Below are 22,545 nucleotides of genomic sequence, written 5' to 3'. Positions count from 1 at the left end.
TGCTAAGATTTTGGGCAGGAGAGTGTTTTTCATGAATGTCTCATGAATTGTTAGTGGATATTCTCTGACAAAAGGGTTCCATGACCGTATGAGTTTGTGAAATTCTGGAGAAAAATCTGATGGAGTCATCATTGGGTATTTATATCACTATTCTGATTCGGACATACAAATATACGATTTCTAGGTCAACTTAGTTATCTAATTAAACCTAAATTTCACTTCTGAGAGAGTGATGAAGAAATGAACCATGGACGTCCTAGCAATCTGTCCTCATACCTGTTTTTTTAAAAAAATTAATTAATTAATTTACTTATTTTGGGCTGTGTTGGGTCTTCTGTGCGAGGGCTTTCTCTAGTGTGGCAAGCGGGGACCACTCTTCATCGTTGTGCGCGGGCCTCTCTTGTTGCTCCAGACGCGCAGGCTCAGTAGTTGTGGCTCACGGGCCTAGTTGTTCCGCGGCATGTGGGATCTTCCCAGACCAGGGCTTGAACCCGTGTCCCCTGCATTAGCAGGCAGATTCTCAACCACTGCGCCACCAGGGAAGCCCATCATATCTGTTTTTAAATTAGCATTTCCTTAAGGATTTCATCCACTCATTTGTTTATTTGTTCATTTAACAGTTATCTATTTTGTGCCTTCCCTGTGCCAATACTTAGGGACACACTGCACCTTTACAAAAGGGAGAGCGTGGCAGAGGTGGCCAGTCACTGCCCTCCTTCTTTAGTATTGTTGAGCGATCGGCAGCCCAGAATAAAGACTTTCCCATATTCTCCTGTGTGTGAGGAGTGCCGCGAAACTAAGTTCTGGCCAATCGGATCTGACCTTGAGGGGCTGTGGACAGGGGCTGTCATTTGGCCTCTGTGGACTGGCCTAGGTGTACACGTATCAGTAACCGGCAAAATGGAAGCCATGTATTTTGAATGACAGAGGAGGAAATCAGAGATGGGACTTTGATGATATGGGCTGGCATTGCACTCTTTAAATACTTCTCTCAGTTTAAGACACTGTTACTTTGGCCGTTGTTACAGCAGCCAAATCAGTAACCCAACTAACTGATCTAGAAAGGATTTCCAGTGGTCAGGCCTTGTCGTAAGATTGGGTAGACGAGACACCCATCTTATAGAGAGGTAAGAGACTTACAGGAGGTAAGTCAAACTGTGTCTAATGGCTGTCTCAGTTTATGTAAAAGGTCTGAATATTGAAAGGGGACATTTAGTCACTTAAACTGCTCATCCCCACATGTTGAAGGAGGAAAAGACCCAAGCAACTGAAGTTCCTTTGAATGATCGTGGAGACGAGGCCCAGATTCTGTTCACTATTTTAGCCAGCATTCATAGAGAAATAAGGCCAGCTTTCGGTACGACAGCTGAATTTTCCCAGTAAGCCCAGGTGTATGGGCAGTTGACATGGATTTAGAGGTTTTAAAATAATCAACATCTATTTTCCTAATTCCTCCTATACATCTTTGTAAAACACATTCTGGTATTGTAAACTTTCTTTTATCAGCTCGCTACCTCTATCCACAACATAGTGGGCATAGGGAAACACACAGTATATATTTACATGTGGGTTAGGCATAAAAGAGCTTTTTTTCTTCAACAAGGAAGAAACCTCTTCTCTTTATTACTAAATGCGACATTTTAGATCTGAGTAGACAGCAAGGACCTTGTGAAAATGTGCTAAGCTTCCACATGGTTAACAAGATGTCACTTTGTGAGAGAATTTTCATAATTAATGAACCAGTTCAATTTGCTCTGCCATTTGACTTTGATTAATATGTCGTGGAGTATTCCCACGGGGACTCTTTCCAGCTGGTTTGGGGAACTCTTATGTCTATATCCTGTGCGTGTGCGTGGATCAAAGCTGTGGCATCCAATATCTGCCTCGTTAGGTCAGGGAATAGCCGTGCACACTCGGTGACAATCCTGAGATCCCGCAGCAGGCCAGCACGTGACCCACACGGACAAACCCAAACCCAACAAGCATAAAATCCAAACCAAAGCTGTTTGGAAAAGGGATTGCGCCACTCACTGCCTATTTTATGGCGTCTCAGAAGGAGAATTTATATAATTAAACTTTTATTCCTAATTCTGTCATGGATTTGGCAGACTGAATGAAATGACCTTAGCATCATCTTTAAACATCTGGTTAAACTTCGCTTCATTGCAAATGCAGTTTATGGGGATAAATGTTTTGTATGACAAGATGAATCGATCGGTTTCCAATCAGTGCAATTTTCTGTTAGAAACCACTGTAGGTATCTCAAAGAAGGAATTTGATACAGGCGTATCTTGGAGATATTGTGGGTTTGGTTCCAGACCACTGCAATAAAGTGAATATTGCAATAAAGTGAGTCACACGAATTTTTTGGTTTCCCAGCGCATATATAAAAGGTATGTTTACATTATTTTGTGGTGTTTTAGGTGTGCAATAGCGTTATACCCCCCAAAACAATGTATATACCTTAATTAAAAAATACTTTGTTGCTAAAAAACGCTAACCATCATCTGAGCCATCAGTGAGTCATAATAGTAACATCGAAGATCACTGATCACAGAGCACCATCACAAATATAATAGTAATGGGAAAATTTGAAATATTGCAAGAATTGCCAAAATGTGACACAAAGACATGGAGTGAGCAAACGCTGTTGGAAAAATGGCACCGATAGACTTGCTCAACACGTGGTTGCCGTGAACCTCCAATTTGTAAAGCATGCAATATTTGAATAAAATGAGGTGTGCTTCCTACAGAGAATATGCAGTACATGATTTGAGAGGGATGAAGGAGGAAAAATGTGGAGGCAGGGTTACCTATCCTGGTAACCAGGGAAGCCACTATCCCCTTAGGCTTTTTAAAAGAAATTAATTAATTAATTATTTTTATCGGAGTATAGTTGCTTTACAATGTTGTGTTAGTTTCTGCTGTACAACGAAGTGAATCAGCTATACATACACTTATATCCCCTCCCTCTTGGAACTCCCTCCCACCCCCCCCATCCCACCCATCCATCTAGGTCATCACAGAGCACCGAGCTGAGCTCCCTGTGCTATACAGCAGGTTCCCACTAGCTAACTGTTTTACACATGGTAGTGTATTAGGCTTGAAGAAGCCACAAGGAACATGGCGGGACTCTCAGCTTTGGTTTACTTGGCCACGAAACTGTTGTTGCTAAAACTGAGCTGACTTAGCAGAAACCCAGAAGTCACAGCACTGCCTTTGCTGCTGCCGCCGCCGTTGCCAGAAGCACCTCGAGGAGGTGGAAAAATAGCATCTCCCTTCCGCTCACCTTCCGGTTTGCTGCTGGTGCCTCCCATTGGTAGAACCCAACAGGGGGCTGGTTGGCCAGGGAACCTGGGAAATGTGGTTTTCAGGCTTTCTGCCCCAAGGCCAGATGGGAGAATAAAGAAGGGAGAGAGTGGAGCTGAGGGACAAAAGACTCTAGTCAGCACCCATTTCCAAGGACATATCCTACGTAAATTTAAAGTAGATGCACATTACTTGATTAAATTCATGAATGAGATACATTTTGTTACTAGTTATCACTTCTTTAAACCCGTCTCTTTGGAATCATATAACGTTATAATCTAGCATATACATACAACCCTGAAGTTGTATAGATGCTAATATATTTAAAAGGTTCATGTTAATGTTTATTCAGACTAATTATCCAATTGGCTTTATTGGTAAGAAACAAGACCAAAACAATCATTTACATCCTAGGTCTTGGCCATGCCAATCCTGTCTTTCTACAATAACAAAAAAGGATCAAATTTAAACAGAAAAGGTAGAGAAGGAATGAGATGAAACATCTCCCACTTTGGATAAGAACCCAGGTGGCCCCTCGCCTGTGCAGGTATCCTCCCAAAGGCATCCCCAGCCCAACAATACCTTGGAGAGATGTGAAATGCTCAAGGACTTATTGCTTCTCGGTGGATTTCTGGTGGTCGAAGCAAGTCAAGGACATGGACACTTGAGGGAACAGACATAAAACCTTTGCCCCACTTTGTGGCCCAGCAGTGTTTAATATCCCTATTAACAAAAAGAAAAAAAAGCCTCCTGGTCTTAGTGGCATTGTATAAACAGGACTGGATACTTTTCTTTTATTGAATTCATTCCTATCTCTTCATGTGGGCCTGAGAAGTGTGTCTGGAGGGCATTTTCCTTCTTGGTTGGAGGTGACTTGACAGACTAGCAATTACTGTCATTTCAAGCCCAGTTGTATAGCTGGAAGATCTAGGCGGCTGCTAACTGTGGAGCAGCCCCGGACGAGTGGGAGCAGTTGAGACCACACGGAGAAGCCAGGGAACTATAGACAAGTGATCTGCAGCGGGGAGAGGCCCCTTTGATCTTTGCACCAGACAGCAATTTCAGCAGAAGCAGAGTCGACTTGGTATTTTTTTACTGCAGGGGAATAGGCAAGACTGACTTGTATGTGTAGGGGTTGCCAAGAGGAAGTAAAGATGAGCTTCAGCTTACCTGCATCTTAAGCTGTGCAGAGAAAAAAGGTTCACATTTTTGTTAAATAGAAATGGTCTAAATATTTAATAAAGGCAAATCATTTGTTATTTAATGTTTTTAATCACGTGGCCAATTTCAGCTCATGTAAGATCGGATGCCTGCTGGTAATGGCTGTTTTCTTTTTGATCCTTGGGGTGGGCTCCAAAAATTCAATTATTTTTGTTAAATTCAGTACAGTAGTACTTACCCTCAGATTTCCCTGGAAGCATCTGCTGTCAGGCTCCAGGGAGACAACGGATTTGTACGTGTGCCTTTGGAAATGCTTCTGGTTTATCGTTATGCCAATTTGAAATATCATAAAGGCTGTTTATATAGAGAGTGGTCCAAGGAAGAAAGTGGATCTGGATGAAGGGCCATCTGCTCATGTCCTTTGTCTTGGTTACAAGACAGGCATCTCATCACAAGCCGTTCTGACCTGGTTAGGAGCAGCAGACGCCTTGGTGCCTTTGGAAAAGTTAACGGAAGCTACCAGAAGGCCTGTCTGTGAGTCTTCTTGGTTAAGCACCTAATTCAGCTCATCAGAATTTACTTTCAGAATCACAGTCAATTCTTGAGCTAAATAAGTTATGGACCCTCTAATTGGATGGGATGTAGGGTGTTTATGATAGCCACTGAAATTTGATTTTTCAGCATATACCAAAGGGCTATCCATCAATAAATAAAGAGGGAATGAACAAAATAAATTCTCTGCTTATGGCCATTGATTTCCTGGTAGAATTCTCCTTTTTCTAGTGTCTCCAGGAAATGTCTCCCTTGCTTGTGTGTGTGTCTGCCAGGCCTGCCGGCTCTTGGTCAGCTACGGGAGAGGTTGTGTTCAGAAGCACACACCATGTGACACGTCAGGCAGATCAAAGCAGGGATTTCAGGGCTGACTACAAGGGGAAATGGTTAGTGATTGATAAAAGGATGTGGAATTGGTCATGTTGACTGAAAGAGCCCAGAACCTTGGCGAAAGTCTCCCAGAGGCTGCCAAGATAAAAAGAGTGGCCGCGATGAGTTATTTCGGGTGAAGCTTGTAGGTGTTAATGCCTCTGGGTGAGGGGAGCCGAGTAAGACATTGACTCTCTCACCCAGGCCGTGGACTCACCTGTTATAAGAGCCTCTTCAGCTCCAGCCATAGTTTTGGTTTGTTTTGAAATGGAGCTTTTAGGGGCCATCGGGGACCTACAACAATTTGATAATGATGTTTAATTCTGAGAGTCAAGCTGTGCTTTCTCATTTGCCATTTCTGGCTTTTCATTGCTTCACGCCAGTATGTTTTGTTTCCAGACTGAAGATCAAAGAAACTTTTCCCTTGCGCTTTGCTCCCTTTTCTCCCCTGTGTGTGTTCTAATGCACTGATGAAACCAAATAAATCCCCTGGGAACCTATGTGTCTCCTGGCTTCTCCACCATGGCTGTAGCCCCTGAGCACTTTTTGGTAGCTTAGTGGTGGGGAGTAGAATGTGGGAAGGGAGGTGACACAGAAAGTGGATCTTGGGAAAAAGCATATTAGAGGCAAGTCCCATCTCAGCAAGGGGACTTAGCAAGTCTCACCTAACCAGGTTAAGATCTGGAGCTGTAGAAGTCTGGATGCTGCTGTGTGTGAGTGCGTGTGTGTGTGTGTGTGTGTGTGTGTGTGTGTGTGTATTCTTGGGAGTTGGCAAACAAATCATGGAAACTCCAAATAAATTTTCCACTGATTGCTTGGGAGACTTGTGAGTTTATCAATTGCCTCATTGAGTTTTTAAGCCACTTTCCCAAGGGAGTGATGACGTGTGATCCCTTCTGCAGTCTTCATGAGTATCTGAGGACGTGACGTCTCTGTGAGGCGTAGATTCTGTTGATCCTAACCAAGGCACAGTGAAGTTTCTTAACTTCTGAATGATGCTTTCCCCCTTGTTCTTCGCCCTCCTTCAGTCCTCTTCCAGCTCCTCCAGCCTCCAAATAGACCAGTGTTGTGGACAACATGGCAAGTTGGGAGAGTGTGGAGGGACGTGTTGGTTCATCTTCAGAGCAGACTTGAACTTTATGGGTAATCTTGTATATTAAGAATGGTTGGGAGTAAATAATGATGGATGTTAAAATGATAAGCAGTTATGGGCACTGGGGACATGGGTGTTTGTTAATTTCTCCGTACTCCTCTGTAATTTCAAAACATAAAAATGTCAGTTGAGGGATTGGAAGGCTGATGTGGAGAGCAGTAAGAAAGGACAAACTGACAAATGTACGCTGGGTGCTTCAGACCTTTACGGAGAAATATCCGCATCTCCTATGTATCAGTTCTCATGTGCCATGTAATGCCACGTAGTAGCACCCCAAAAGCCATGGACTGAGAACTATAATTAATTTTGATTGCTCTTGTGCCTATGGATGTGGCTAGGATGGTCCTGTTCCAAGACCTCCCCTGGTGCTGAGGTTAACCACGGGGTAAGCTGTGGCAGGTTCTTCTCCAGGTGGTGGCAGAGGTGCAGGAGGAAAATGGAAACAAGGGGAGCTTCTTAGGCTTAGGCTGGGAAGTGGCACACTTTCCTTCCACCCACATGCCATGGCCAAGGCAAGTCCTATGGCCAAGTCCAAAGTCAACACGCAAGAAAAAAATGGTCTGGTCGAGGATGTGGATGCAGAGAGGGGTTAAGATTTGACCAGTCTTTATATATATATATGGAGAGAGAGAGAGAGACAGAGAGAGAGAGAGACTCCATTCTACATATAAAATCATCTCTGTAAATGCAATTAAAATATAAGAATATAATGTATTTTGTTATATTACGTACTATGTATAGTATACTTAGTTAATAATACAACGGTATAGGTAATTCCATATGTGTGCGATTCTAGTTCATGTATCTATCTATAAGATTCCAGTGAGAATGCTCCCATCTGTCTTTCTCAGAGTTCTTTTTGGCTTAGTCACTGTGATACGGGGTTGGGGAGTTTGTAGCTGCCCTGTTAGATGATGATCTCCTTTGGAACAGAAACAACATCCTAAACTTTTCATCTGTGATGAGATATATATATATATGTATATATATATATATATTAATTTATTTAATTTATTTATTTTGGGCTGCGTTGCGTCTTCGTTGCTGCACATGGGCTTTCTCTAGTTGCGGCGAGCAGGGGCTACTCTTCGTTGTGGTGCACGGGCTTCTCATTGCGGTTGCTTCTCTTGTTGTGGAGCATGGGCTGTAGACGTGCGGGCTTCGGTAGTTGTGGTGCACAGGCTTAGTTGCTCTGCAGTATGTGGGATCTTCCCGGACCAGGGCTCCATCCCATGTCCCCTGCATTGGCAGGCGGATTCTTAACCACTGCGCCACCAGGGAAGTCCCTGTGATTATATTTTTGATTCACTGGCCCCTGGCAAGTCCCCGCTAGCTTCCTGGGTCAGCAGCTTCCATGGTTTTCAGGCACAATCCTCTTAGGTTGAGCTGGAGGAGACAAGACTGCATTTAAGCCAGGGAGGAGAGTCTTTCACAAAAACTCTTAGCAGTAAGGACATTTTGTTTACAGACAGGGAATAGTACTACATCTGGGTCAGCCGTGTGTGTCCGCACCTCCTCCTTGAGACTCTCCCAGCAGTGATGGAGCTGCCTGGGTCTCTCCTTCCCTAGATGCCCACCTGGTAGCAGGCCACAAGGAGGCCACTGGTGCCCCATGAAAACAGTGTGTGGCAGCCAGCTGGTCTGACTTCCTCTATATCAACTGGGCAGAGTCCTGGTAATGTAGGCAGACACCTCACTTTGGCAGTTTGTTGGCTCTCGGGAAATATTACAGAATGCGCTGGGAAAACTTTAATGTGGAAGGAGAGGGACAAAGAACTACTACAGTCGAGGAGAACTGGGGTGCAGTGATGGAAGGGGGACATGCTGGTGTGACACCAAGAGAGAGCTATTTCAGGTTGATGAGGGAGGGAGGCGGGGAGGGGCAGCTCCTCCGAGGAGATGACATTTCAACTGAGTTCAGTGTAACAGGGAGGGATCAGTCATGCAAAGACCTGGGGGAAGAGATGTCAGGGTCGGGAGACCATCAGGTATAAACATCTCAAGGGAGTAACAATGTACCCTAAAATCTCCCACTTCCAAAGGTAACCTTCTCCAATATACCCATACTTTCTTGTGTTTCAAAAGGAAGCATTCTTTCAGAGCCCCTGAGTGCACTAAGGAAGACCTTCTTCCAACAGGATTGGTTATTTATTTTTTTTAAATAGACTTTACCTTTTAGAGCAGTTTTAGGTTCACAGCAAAATTGAGTAGAAGGTTCAGAGGTTTCCCATACACCCACTGCCCCGACACACACATGGCTTCCCCACTACCGATAGCCCTGGCCAGAGGGTACATTTGTTACGGTTGATGAACCTACCTTGATATGTCATTATCACCCAGAGTTCATACTTTAACATCAGGGTTCGCTCTTGGTGCTGTACCTTCTGTGGGTTTGGGCTAATGTATCATGACATGTATCCACCATTGTAGTGGATACAGAGTAGTTTCACTGCCCTAAAAATCCTCTGATTGGTCATTTTCAAATACAGAGAAACTTCACAAATGTCATTTACATAGCAAAAGAAGAGCAGCCAAGTACAGCTTTTTTCGTTTTTCCTCTTTCTTTAAGATTGTAAAGGTCTTTGACGTGTGAAAGGCAGGCTTTTTATTAACTCGGCATTTGTATCATAAACATAATTCCCAGACAAGCAGGAAAGTCCCAGAATTCTGAGTCATTGATGTTTGAATAGATGTTTTGTAAGGCCAGGCATTTGCTTTCACAAATAAAGCATTGATGAGCTCAACAGTCGCTTGAAATGAACCGGGAAAGTTTTATAATATGCACTTGGCCTTCAGAAGACAGTGCTGTGATTTATAACAATTTTCCCCTCTTTAATCTGTATTCAAATTACAAGAAAATTTCTCTTTTTGGCCACCTGTCTTGGTCAATGCTCAGTGTGAGGGAGACCCATATCTGAAAATAGAAAAACAATTAAGCAAGTTCATGTGGAAAAATAAGATATTCACCTGACATACGCTAGATATCTGCTCTTGGTATGTGGGCTGCAGGGCTGCAGTGGTGTCTTCTTTCATGATGGGAGGTTTAAGAAAATGAAGAAGGATTCTGTTTGTGAAATACTAGTTTGGCAGGTGTATGATCTGCCAAAAGAAATGGTTCTTTCTTTCTTTTTTTTTGTTTTTTAATAAAGTGAATGGTGTTTTTTTTAAAAAAATATTTATTTCATTTATTTTTAGTTTTGGCTGCATTGGGTCTTTGTTGCTGCACGCGGGCTTTTCTCTAGTTGTGGCGAGCGGGGGCTACTCTTCGTTGCAGTGCGCGGGCTTCTCATTGCGGTGGCTTCTCTTGTTGCTGAGCACGGGCTCAGTAGTTGTGGCTCACGAGCTTAGTTGCTCCCCGGCATGTGGGATCTTCCCTGGCCAGGGCTTGAACCCGTGTCCCCTGCATTGGCAGGTGGATTCTTAACCACTGTGCCACCAGGGAAGCCCCCAAATGGTTATTTCTTATTCAGGGCTGCTGGTAACACAGCTGGAATGTTCTAATACACTAGTGCACTTCATTAATAGAAAGGTCTAGAAATAGAAATGGAGAGCTCAGAAGGGGGCGGAGAATAGGTAGTTCAGGCTCCAGTCTCTGACTTTTGAGAATGAAATACCTCATGAGGACTTTGCCAACAGCAAATTGTGGGCAACACTAGCTACCCGCATTGAAGAGAATGCGATTCAAAAGAAGAGAACAGTTCAGCTTGATATAAAGAGCTGGAGTTGGGTTGGGGACTCAGTGGGCAGAAATTGAGGAGATAGGAGAGCCTCTGTGGAATTAAGGTCATAGAATTTCAAATACCCAGGTCATGGGCTTAAGTACCTCCTTTCCTCTCTCTCTCTCTCTCCCCTAAACTTTCCATTTTCTTAACCATTCCAAACGGGTTATTCCCTGACTCAAACTGTCCATTTGGGCAAGGAAGTCCACACTGAGAGCCCCCCATTATAGAGGGTAGCGAATACAGCTATCTGTTCCAGGAGGTTAGAGAGGAAAAAACCATGGCCCGAACATGCGGGCACAGCTCCCTTGGCAGTGAGGAATCTCTGAGTCCTCTGTTGTCTGATGAGATCAAATCATCTCCACCCTTGAATCTTTGGGTCCTGGAGTGGGTCTCAAGGCTCATTTGCTCCCTCCCTTGGTGCAGGATCTCTCCGTAATCACAATACTGACTCTTGTTTGAACCCCTCGGGTGATGGGTAAGTCAGTTCTTTGTGAGTCTGCTCCCTCAGCTAGGTCAATCCAACATACACCATCATGGCAGTATGGTGTAACCTCCTGGTAAATTTCACACACTCCTTACTGCCTGGGGCTCACTCTCAGTGACTCTGATAGAATTGTTCTGGGGAGGGTGCTGGCATCAGTATTATTTAAAACTCTGCCCATGATGCCAATAAGCATCCAAGGTTGAGAGCAATGGCTCTGCTGTTTTTTGTACTGATGGAGGTCAGCTTTCCAGGAGCTACCACCCATCTAAGCTGATTCTGTCCTCTGGAGTCAAGTCTATCTCTTCTTTTACGTGACAGCCTTTCAGACATATGAGGTTGCTAACCTGCCCCTAAGTTTGTATCACTTCCCCGAGCTTTTTTTCTTCTCCAGGCAAAGCCACTCGTTTTCTCAAAAGTTACTCCTATTATGTGGTTTTACTTCCCTCACCGTCCTGATCTTAAGCTACATTGTCAGGACGCCACTTACAGTGTGTGTCTCTTCATGCTTTTGTTTCATTGTGAGCTCGCTGTCACCTAAATCCCCTCAATTTTCTCCCACAAAAGGCTTACAGCTTAGTCGGGGAGACAGGCATGCCAGCAAACCAAAGCTTCCCCATCCTGTAATTATGAAATTGATTTTTAAAGTCTAAATGCAGGACTTTTATTTACCCTTATTATATTTTATCTTGTTCTGTTTACCTGTTTAATTCTATCCTGCAAAAATACTGTAAGAGTTGCCTGCTGGGTAAGGCGTCTTTATATCTTAATCCATGTTATTAATAACAATAACAATAAGAGACTCTATTTATTGTTGTTGGGGGTAGGAATTTATTAATTAATTTATTTAGTTTTGCTGTGTTGGGTCTTCGTTTCTGTGCGAGGGCTTTCTCCAGTTGCGGCGAGCGGCGGCCACTCTTCATCGCGGTGCGGGCCTCTCACTGTCGCGGCCTCTCTTGTTGCGGGACACAGGCTCCAGACGCGCAGGCTCAGTAGTTGCGGCTCACGGGCCTAGTTGCTCCGCAGCACGTGGGATCCTCCCAGACCAGGGCTCGAACCCCTGTCCCCTGCATTAGCAGGCAGATTCTCAACCACTGCGCCACCAGGGAAGCCCCCAGAGACTCTATTTATTGACTGTAAACACTTATTGACTGGAAGCACCACCAGATTGGATTGAAAGAGACAGAAATAGAGCCCCAACTTCTATGGGGAGGAAGTAGGTTGAGAAGGCTACAGAATCACCAACTAAGTGTTCTTACAGAAAATGAAGGATGCTCAGAGAAAGAGACAAGAGTCCAGAGGGTGCAGCCAAGAGCCACTTGAGAGTCCTGGGCCCTAGAAAGAAACTTGCACCATCTATGCGGCTGGAGCACAGAATTGCTTTGGACCAGTGCTGACTGAAGCCTCCTGTTTCTCCCCTTTTTGAATGGGAGTGTCTGTTGTGGTTTTTTTGTTTTGCTTGTCCCACCATTGTGTGTGGAGTATGTGTCTGTATGTCGGGGTGAAGATAATTGGTCTCTATATAGTTCATAGTATTCCGATGGTGATGAACAACCTCAGTGAGTTGTTCAAGAATAGCCACACTCAGAGAGCTTCAGTTATACTTGGACATGACTCACAAGGATGAGACTTTTGGCTGGTCTTGGGAGGAGTGAGTGTATTTTGCATGTGATACGTGTCCAGAGGCCGATTGAATCTGAGTGCTGTAGCTGCTTGACCCGTAGAATATGGGGAAGTGACACTGTGCCAGTTTTCAGGCCTAGGCACCTTCTGCCTCCTATCTCTTGAGATGCTTATTCTTGGAATCCAGCCACCATGTTGAGAGGAAACTCAACCTGTCCTATAGAGATGCTTTCATAGGGGAGGAACCAAGAGCCAGAACGATTGCCAGCCAGGTGCGAGAGTCCCCTTGGAGGTGATGGGTCAGCCCCAGTAGAGCTGCCTCAGATTATTCCAGGTGGGGCAGAGATGAGTTGTCCCTACTGAGCCCTGCTCAAGGTCAGATTCGTGTACACAGTAAACTGTTGTTGTTGAGTTAAACCACTAAGTTCAGTGGTAAGAACAGTGCCAGGCACTGTGCTTCTAACTTTTCATATATTTTCTTACTTAATCCTCCTAACAATGCTATGACATAGGCATTATTTCTCCTCCTGATAGATGAGAAAATTGGGGCTCAACGATCTAGGTACATGCCGAAGGTCATACAAGTAGTTAATGGCAATACTGGGATTGAAACTGAGCAGTCTTGGATTGTATCATCCTTTTAACCTCTAAAATGCTGAGTAGGACAGGGCTGAGGTAAGAGAGCCAGGCAGACATTTAACAGATACTTACAGAGTGCTTTCTGAGGAGAGAAAAATAAATAAAACAGAGTGCAAGAAAGTGATAGCTTAGGGAGGAGACAGACATGAAAACAAATAAATACAGTTGAATATGATGTGCCATGATAGCCAAAGTGGAGGGATACAACCACACTTCCAGTTCTTTCTCTGTAGACTTTCTACCCTCATAAATAAATATATACGTGTTTTAATAAAAAAGTGATAGTGCTCTATAAATATTCTAGGACATTTTTTCACATCTTTCTCTATCATGTATACAAGCCCACTATTTTAAACTGATTCATGATTTATTAAACTGTCTCCCCCAAAGATGTTTCTAATATTTTTTTGCTAGTGCATGCAGTATCGCATCAGATATCTTTATATATATAACACACATGTGAGTGTTTCTTTAGGAATTGTTGGATCAAAGGTAATCATTGTGATTTCTGAAAATCATTACCAGAAAAGCTTTATCAGTTTGTACTTTTTTTTTAACATCTTTATTGGAGTATAATTGCTTTATAATGTTGTGTTAGTTTCTGCTGTATAACTAAGGGAATCAGCTGTACGTATTATCAGTTTGTACTTTTACCAAGAATGTATGTAAAGGCCAGTTTCCCCCATACTTCATTCTTATGAACACTGCTTTTATCAGTCTGTTAAGTTCTTGCCATGCTGATGGGAGAATAAAGTGTTATTCTTGTTTTAATTTGTAGTTTCCAGATTATCAGAGCATTTCGTTTGCTTTTGGACACTTGTACATATAGTTTTTTGGAATTTCTGGTTTACATCCTTTCCTGTTTTCTTTTTTTTAATCCTTTTTTTCTTACAGATTTGTATGAGTTCTTTAAATAGTCTAGACATTACTCTCATTAATTGTTGCAAAGATTTTCTCCAAGTCTGTTTCTTGTATTTTAATTTTACTTAAGGAGTCTTTTCTTATGAAAGCATTAAATGTTCATGATAGCAGATCTCTTTTTTTAATAAATTTATTTATTTTATTTTTGGCTGCGTTGGGTCTTCATTGCTGCGCATGGGCTTTCTCTAGTCGTGTCGAGCGGGGGCTACTCGTCGTTGTGGTGTGCAGGCTTCTCATTGTGGTGGTTTCTCTTGTTGTGCAGCATGGGCTCTAGGCGCGTGGGCTTCAGTAGTTGTGGAACTCGGGCTCAGTAGTTGTGGCTCGCAGGCTCAGTAGTTGTGGTGCACAGGCTTAGTTGCTCCGCAGCACGTGGGATCTTCCCAGACCAGGGCTCAAACCCATGTCCCCTGCATTGACAGGCAGATTCTTAACCATTGCACCACCAGGGAAGCCCTGATAGCAGATCTTTTAATTTTCGTTTTTGGAAATTCTGGTTTTGTCTTGGTTAAGAATGACTTTCTCCAAGGTTATAAATTCTCTGTATTTTCTCCTAATGTTTAGAGTTTTTTTTTTTTTTTTTTTTTTTTAATGCTTAGCCCTTCAACCCATCTGGACTTTGTTTTGGAGTATTCTACACAGAAGAGAAGTCTAGCTTAATTTTTCTTAATAAATATCTAATTGTCCCAACACCATTTATTTGTTTATCCATCTTTTTCCTATTGAATTGAAACTTGATAAAAATGTTGTATATCTGGGACTGTTTCTGGACTCTGTTATTTTGTTGATTTATTTTTCTATTCCTGTACCAATAGCACACTCTTTTCATTAACTCAGATTTGAAGTATGTTTTGGTATTTAATAGTAGTTCCCTTTAATCTTTTCAAAACAAAGTTCTTATATTTTCTTCTCATGATGAACTTTGAAATCAACTTGCCAGTTCCATAAAAAATTCCATTGGATGCTGATTCAGATTGCATTGAATTCATAGATTAATTTGGGGAGAACTGACATCTTTACAATTTTTTATCTTCCTGTCCATAATGACTGCATTTGCTTTATTAGAAAAACCAATATCATTACATTTTGTAATAGAGATTTTTTTACCCTGGGTCTCAACCCTACAAACTCTGCTTTAATTAGTCTTGTTGTGATTCCAATATGCACCCAGGGGACAAAACCATTCTTGTAGTTTTTTTTTTTTAAATGTTAGTTCCTGTACTTTTTTTTTTTTTTTTGCGGTATGCGGGCCTCTCACTGTTGTGGCCTCTCCCGTTGCGGAGCGCAGGCTCCGGACGCGCAGTCTCAACGGCCATGGCTCACAGGCCCAGCCACTCTGCGGCACGTGGGATCTTCCCGGACCGGGGCACGAACCCGTGTCCCCTGCATCAGCAGGCGGACTCTCAACCACTGCGCCACCAGGGAAGCCCATCCTGTACATTTTTAACTAGGTTTATTTCTAGGTCTATTACATATCTGTTTGTTGCTGTTATTCATGGTATTTCTAAAAAGTTCAAGTTAGACTACTACTTTATACCTTACGCCAGAATGAATTATAGATGGCTTAAATAACTAAATATAAAAACTAAACTATGAAAGTATTAGAAGAAAATATCAGAGGCGTTCAATTTGTTATTGCTTGTGTATAAGAAAGGTATTGATTTTGTATCTGATATTATTTTTTAATAGTATTTCCTTCAATTCTCTTGGGACAGCAATTTGTCTACATGTAGGAAAATTTTTCTTTTTTTGTCCATATTTATACCTCTTATTTCTTTTACTTTTCTCTCTTTTTAAATAGGACCTATTATATGGAACAATGAAGGATGGTAGCTGTGATGGTTGTCTTGTTTTCAATCTTAATAGAAACTTTCTAATCTTTCATTATTAAATATGATAGTTTCTGTGACAGGCAGCATGATTTTACATTCTTTTTTGCTGTAATAAGAGTTTTTTGTGTTTTTTTTTTGGTCTTGTGCTAACCTTGTCGTCTGGTTTTGGAGTCTGTGTAGAATGAGTCTGGATTCTCTTTACTTTTGTGTACTTCCAGATAGATGTATAATTTAAGGATTATCAGTTTCTTCATGGAACAGAAATTCATATAAAAGTATTTGGTCTTGGTGCCTTTTTTTGTTTTAAGGATTCAAGCTTTGACTACCTATTAAATCTTTATAAAGGTATTCATCTATTCACATTTTTAGCCTCTTCTTGGATCAATTTTGATTAATCCATATTTTTATAGAAAGTCATGCCCTTGAGATTTTCAAAAATTTTATATAATATTATTTGCTTTTGTTTAATAAAGTCGCATATCTAGAGTTAGGCCCCTTTTCCCATTGTTAGGTTAATTAATATTTGAAATAGTGATTCCAAATTAATTAGTTGGAATTAGCTAATCTATTTTTCTTTCACACTTCAAACAAAACTAGAACTTTAGGATTGTTTTCACTAATTTCTCTCTACTCTCCAACCCTGCTGCCTCCCATGTTGAGATCTTCTGGGATTTTTAAGTTGTAGATTATTATTAAAAATTTTTAAAAGATATTTCTAAGCGAACTCTGTTTTATTAGTTTTTCTGTTTACTGTTGATCCATGGGTCCCACCCCATTTTCCTTTTTTTGAATTAATTTCTCTTTCTTGCTTGATTAAATCTATTAGAGAAGGCCCGTGTGTGAATCTTTGAATGTCTGTGAAAAATGCCTTTATTTTGTTTTTCCTTTTCAATGTTAATTTGGGTAGGAATCAGATTCTAGGTTCAAAGTAATTGCCCCTCAGAACTTTTAAGGTATTACTCAATTGTCTTTTAGCATCATGTCTTGTCAAGGAGAAATTTGATGCTGCTCAGAAACTCATTCATTTTAAGTAGGCTGTTTTATTCTCTCATGAAGCACTTAGGATTTTCTTTTTATCTTTGAACTTCTGAATTTTACAACAGTGAGGTTAAAAAAAAAATCAAAGAGTAGGTCTTTTGGAAAGTGATGAATAGTTTTAATTCATGTTCCTTCAGCCCTGGGAATTTTTCTTTTTGTTTCTTTATTACTTGTTCTTTTCCATTTCTAGAATTTTTTCTGTTCTCTATTTCTAGAATTTTCATTAGATGGATATTGGCACTTCATACCTTTTAAAAATATATATTTTCCATTTTTCCCTTTTGGTGATATATTCTTAAATAATCCCTTGGCTCAATTATCCAGGTCAACAAGTTACTATTTAACTGTGAACTTCCTCTGACTCCATATATTCACAGAGTGTTTTATTTTCTGAATCAATTCTTACAATTTCTAAGATTTCTCAGATTTTCTTGTGTAGTAGCTGCTTCTTAATCTATAGATCTGATAGCCACTCGTATCTTTTCACAACATGAAATCTGTTAATCCTTCCTCTATTTGCACTATAAACTCTGTTGCCTTCAGTATTATTTCTTCTTCATAATGACTTCTGTGCTGCTCTTTCCTTAAGTCTTTGATTCTTTGTTATCTGCTCATCTCATCTTCATTTAGTTTGTCCCTCTGGGCATGCCGTTTCTGATTACAGGTGCTCATCTCTGGTTGGGCTGCTGGGGGTTGGGCAGGATGGGCTGCTGAGAGGGTGTCGGGCTTTTCTCAGTGTGTCTTCCACATCCACGCTCTGTCCCAAGCAGCCTTGCTCTGGGCCCCCAGGAGGCTGATCTCTGCATCACTGGGCTCCCTTGCCCACTGCCTTCCAGTTGGCTCAGCCAAAGGGACACTCCAGCTGAATCTAGAGGACAGGAGGAAAGATTGGAGTATTGATCTCCCCTTCTCTTCTGTCCTCCCTCTGTCATCCTGGTTTTGGCAGAGGTGGTGTTTTCTATCTATAGTCAGAAGTCCTGGAGGGACACTTCTACCCTGTAGCTACAGCTCTTCCTTGTTTCTAGTAACTGCTCCATCCCTCCCCCTTCAGGACTGGGGAAGGCCATGGTTCTCCACTGGTGCTGACCCCCAGGAGCTTCATCATCCTTGGATGATTCCCTCAGCCCTGTCCTTACCTCTTGAAATAGTCCATTTTCGAGTATCTCTTTGATCAACTTTTTGAGTGTGCCATCCATTTCCTGGAAGCACCCTGATGGAGATGCTGGTGCAATGTTTTTTGTTGTGGCCCCTCCATATCCTCTCAGGGTTTCCTTGGCCATGGGATTAGTTAGAGGACTCATGTCAGCTATAAGAAATAATCCCCAGGGCTTCCCTGGTGGCGCAGTGGTTGAGAGTCTGCCTGCCGATGCAGGGGACGCGGGTTCATGCCCCGGTCCGGGAAGATCCCACATGCCGCGGAGTGGCTGGGCCCGTGAGCCATGGCCGCTGAGCCTGCGCGTCCGGAGCCTGTGCTCCGCAACGGGAGAGGCCACAACAGTGAGAGGCCCACGTATAGGAAAAAAAAAAAAAAAAAGGAAAAAAAAAAGAAATAACCCCCAAACCCTAGTAACTCAATAAAGATTTGTTTTTCTCTCTACTGATTTTGAAATCCCAGCTCTTTCCATCTTGGAGCATGGTCATCTTCCAGGGGCCCCTCACAGATCTTCATTCGATCCTTTACTTTCAGAGAAGAAAAAATGAGGATGATTGTACAGGACTTTCATAAGCAGGCCTGGAAGGGGTACATTTCATTAGTATCTATTGGCTAGATACTAGTTACATGATCTCAACCTAAGTACAAAGGAAGCTGGCAAATATAGCTTTCCTGTGCCCAGGAAGAGGCAGGTGGGTTTGCTGAGTGTCAAGCCACTTTCTGCCGTAGCTTCAGGTGAATGATGCCTCTCTGGCCTGAGCGCCCCAGTCTATCACTTTAACCAGTGCTATATGCTGTTGTTGGTCACCACTCAGTTCAAGGGGGGAGGAGGGAGAAGCCAAAAGATGTAGCTGCTGCAAATGCAGTGATCCAGTATTGTTTTTGCCAGATTTGCCCCTCTTGCTCCATTGCCTTGGAGCTTGGAGGACAGTCTAACGACCACTCTCTGTAGCAGACTTCTGCACAAGTGTTGGTTGTATTTTTCTCCAACAAGTTGATTCTGATTTTTGTCTTTCTGCTTTTTGTCTCAAAATTTCTAGTTAATGTTGGGTACTGTTTCTTGTTTTTCACCGCTCTATGGCTTCACTATTTAAAAAACCATCTCTTCTTTTTTTTTTTTTTTTTTTTTTTTGCGGTACACGGGCCTCTCACTGTTGTGGCCTCTCCCGTTGCGGAGCACAGGCTCCGGACGCGCAGGCTCAGCGGCCATGGCTCACGGGCCCAGCCGCTCCGTGGCATGCGGGATTTTCCCGGACCGGGGCACGACCCCGCGTCCCCTGCATCGGCAGGCGGACTCTCAACCACTGCGCCACCAGGGAAGCCCCATCTCTTCTATCTTTTATAAGGATGTGGAGCAGGGGGAGAACTAGGTGAATGTACTAAGTTTGTCACTTAGTCCAAATCTCCATCTTTTTGTGAAATTTGAAGAGTGTGGAGTGATTGGCTTAGGAGCAGTTCCAATGTGCAGTATGAAGAGGCTGCTAAAAGAAAAATGAAATCACGAGCTACTTTGATAGACATATATTGATACGAAAAGGGTGATTGATGATTCTATATTCTCATAATTTCTGGGATAGTATTTTTAGCTCCGGATATCGCAATTTATAATACACCTACACAAGTTAGGGTTTGTCAAGTGGAGGACATCTATGATGGTGATTGTTCTAGAAAACATGTCATAAGGTAATTGTGGAGGTGGCCGTGGATATCCTGCATGGAGAGTGAGATATAAGGTGGGATAGGGCGTATGTGCGTTAAAATATGCAGATTTTATGATAGCTGTTAATCTGCTGTGGATTTCTAAAGGGATCGATGTTAAGTATTGATTTATATATTCTATAAATCCTCTTCCCTTTAAAAGTATTGAGGCATTTTTTTTGCCTAACTCTGTTCCTAAACACTTCTCCTTGTTCTCTAAGGTGACCAACGGTGGCCTCCTATCTGGCATGTTTGGATCATTTTGTAATATTTTCTTCTTCTTGGGAGTTTTGGAAGTTGCGGTTCTCAAAATGGTGATATTTACCCTTTTAAAAATGTCCTTTTGGTGATGCACGGCCAGGGGAAAGAATGTGTGCAGTTCTGCTTAGGAGAACAGGTTGCATAGTGGAAGGGGTGAATGCCTCCTTCCACAAAAACAGTAGCGTGATCTTGTTTTGCCCCTTGTGTCCTCTTTCCCTTAATGGTAATGTCTGCCTGAAGGAAGGCATCCATGAGCTTCTTTATGATGCATGATCTTGTGGGAAAGGGAGTGGTAAATTCACCTTCCTTTGCACACGCATGCATTTATTCCATCTATCCATCCATTTATTCACTCGTTCAAGAAATATGTTGTTCCTATTGTGAGCCAGGTATTATTTTAGGTACTAGGAGTATAGCGTAAATATAAGCCTCATGGAGCCTTACATTCAGTTGGGGAAATAAAATAAATGAACTCATAAACATAGTGATAAGTGTGGTGAAGGAAAATAAACCTGGGTCACTCAGTCCGGGGGCAAAAACCCAGCCAGAGCATCTGATTGGCCACGAGAAGTCATGTGACCAGTCTTCCTCACCAGATGTAGGAGCAGGCAGGGTGGAGGCGTTTTCAGCTTCGGTGGTGATATTGATAGGCTATGAAGGCAAACAGTATGTGTAGGTAGAAGTTCCCAAGCATGGAGAAAGGGTTAAGAGACTGACAGCCAAATCCATGGCAAGACCGTCCAGGACAGTCTCCAAAGATTATATAATCCTTCATGTAAATGGGTGTCAGTCCAACCTAGTTGAGGGGTCCAGGCTTACAGCCCAGTTACTGGAACTGCTTTTTCCCATCAGCTTCTGTTTGTGAGAGGAAACCCTTCATACAGGTTTGTTCTTAACAATGTTCTAGCTTTAGAATAAAAATTTTTTGTTGGGGTGTGTTCTTATGATCAAAGCTCCCGTTTTTCCCCACACATGCAATCCATGAGATATTTGAGAAATTTACAACATGCATATTTTGGAGAAGAAGTGTAGCCTGAGCAAGGTGTCAGACGCTGGGGGCATTTCGGAAAACCATCTAGAAGATAAAGACACCATCTGTGTGCTCTTAGGTAACCACATTATGGCTGAAGGCCCGGTGTTGGTGATGCCAATAGATGGGCAAGGCAGTGATTCAGTAAATGAGCAAGAAGACCATTTTTATTTCTACTATGAAGTGTTGTCCTTGTTAAAATAAATAAGATCATATTTCTTTGATTTTCGGTAGCATTATACTAAAGCATTGAATGGGCCTGTGTCCTTGCTCTGAAAGGCAAAACAGAAGAAAATCCCAATGCCTGGCACTGTTACCTTTAATAGGGTCAAAGTATATTAGGACAAAAATGATTCTGTTGAAAAATGTAAATAGGACAATTATGAATGAATCTGTTAATTCTTGAGAAAAATAGGGCTGAATGGTTTGGAGTTCAGGCTTAGGACCCAGAGGGCTCGGGTTTGAATCTTTGTTTGTTTTGCTCTAAGATTTTGAACAAGGAATCTAACTTCTGTGTTCCTCAGTTATCTAGGAGGCAAAATAATAATAACTCATCTGATTGTTGAGAATTAAATGAATTAATAAAGTTAAGATCCATGCAGGGCAGAAAATAGGTGCTCAATAAATATGAGCCATTTTTATTTGTAATCATCCTCATCTTTCTTCATGGATGAATGTCAGAAAGACAGCCGGGATAATAGCAGGCCTTCTTCAGCACTGAGAGAGAGAATTGTTAATTACTTCCATCCAACATGTCAATCCATTTTGTTTCCTAGGGGGACATAAGTCCCTGTTTATCTTGGGAGCACATCAGGACTCACCAAGTGAGAGATTCTCAAGGGGCCCTATGAAGCAGCTTTGAGCTGAGGCTGGTGGCCACCATCATTTGCCTTCAAAAATCTTCTAATTTAAGATCTCGTCTTCCTGCGTCTTCAGAGCATAGTCCTGGGCATTGCATCGGAGTTGATCACGGGCACTTGAGTGAATTCAAAGTGCCTGCTGTGTCTGCACTGTGTACTCCAGTGCACGCCCATGGGAGCAACAGAGCAAGTGGTCAGATTCCGAAATTTATATCATCAAATATAACTTTAAAAGTTAACCTTACACCTGTGTTTGGGGAGTTCAAAGCATTTGATCTATTCTCATTTAGGCAACGGGTCAACTTGCCCTTCTGCCACTCTTCAGGGCTCTTAATCCTGACAGAGGACCGGTCAAGAGCTGGATTGGGACTGTGAATGCTGATTTAAGACACATGCTGCTCGTTCTATGTACCAGATTCTCTAGCTGTGTCTCAGATCAGAGTGCCAGACCCACCTCAGCCTGCTTCAGCCCAGGAAAAACTATGTTCCTGCCATTCTGGCATGAGATTATGCCTTGAGCATTTATTAATTCATAGGCAAATGAAGGATGTTTCCCAGCGTGATGATGGATGATGCCCATTAAGCCAGATTTCTCAATTTGTGCCTCTTGGGTTTCTAGCTTAAATGCTGATCTGAGTTGAAAAATACCCTTAAGATTCTCATGATATTTATTTATTTATTTATATTGAGATGTAGTTGACATATAAAGTTATATTAGTTTCAGCATAGCATAATGATTCGATACA

The 22,545-nt window shown here is 42.2% G+C and overlaps 1 protein-coding gene across 9 annotated transcripts in view; it reads left to right on the top strand.

Annotated features, from left to right (window-relative positions):
- Window positions 1-22,545, top strand: part of SETD4 (SET domain containing 4) — a 366,008-nt gene that overhangs the window by 133,957 nt on the left and 209,506 nt on the right. The window contains exon 14 of one of the 9 annotated variants that reach the window (XR_004349711.1): window positions 12,009-12,052. The exons of the other annotated variants lie outside the window; for them this stretch is intronic. The gene's annotated coding sequence lies outside the window, so the exon portion shown is untranslated. Of the gene's footprint in view, window positions 1-12,008; window positions 12,053-22,545 lie in introns of those variants that run through there. 9 annotated transcript variants of the gene reach the window in all.

The sequence above is a fragment of the Phocoena sinus genome, chromosome 4, assembly GCF_008692025.1.
Source record: "Phocoena sinus isolate mPhoSin1 chromosome 4, mPhoSin1.pri, whole genome shotgun sequence".
NCBI lineage: Eukaryota > Metazoa > Chordata > Mammalia > Artiodactyla > Phocoenidae > Phocoena > Phocoena sinus.
The sequence above is the reverse complement of the archived record's forward strand: the minus strand, read 5'-3'. Positions and strand labels throughout refer to the sequence as shown.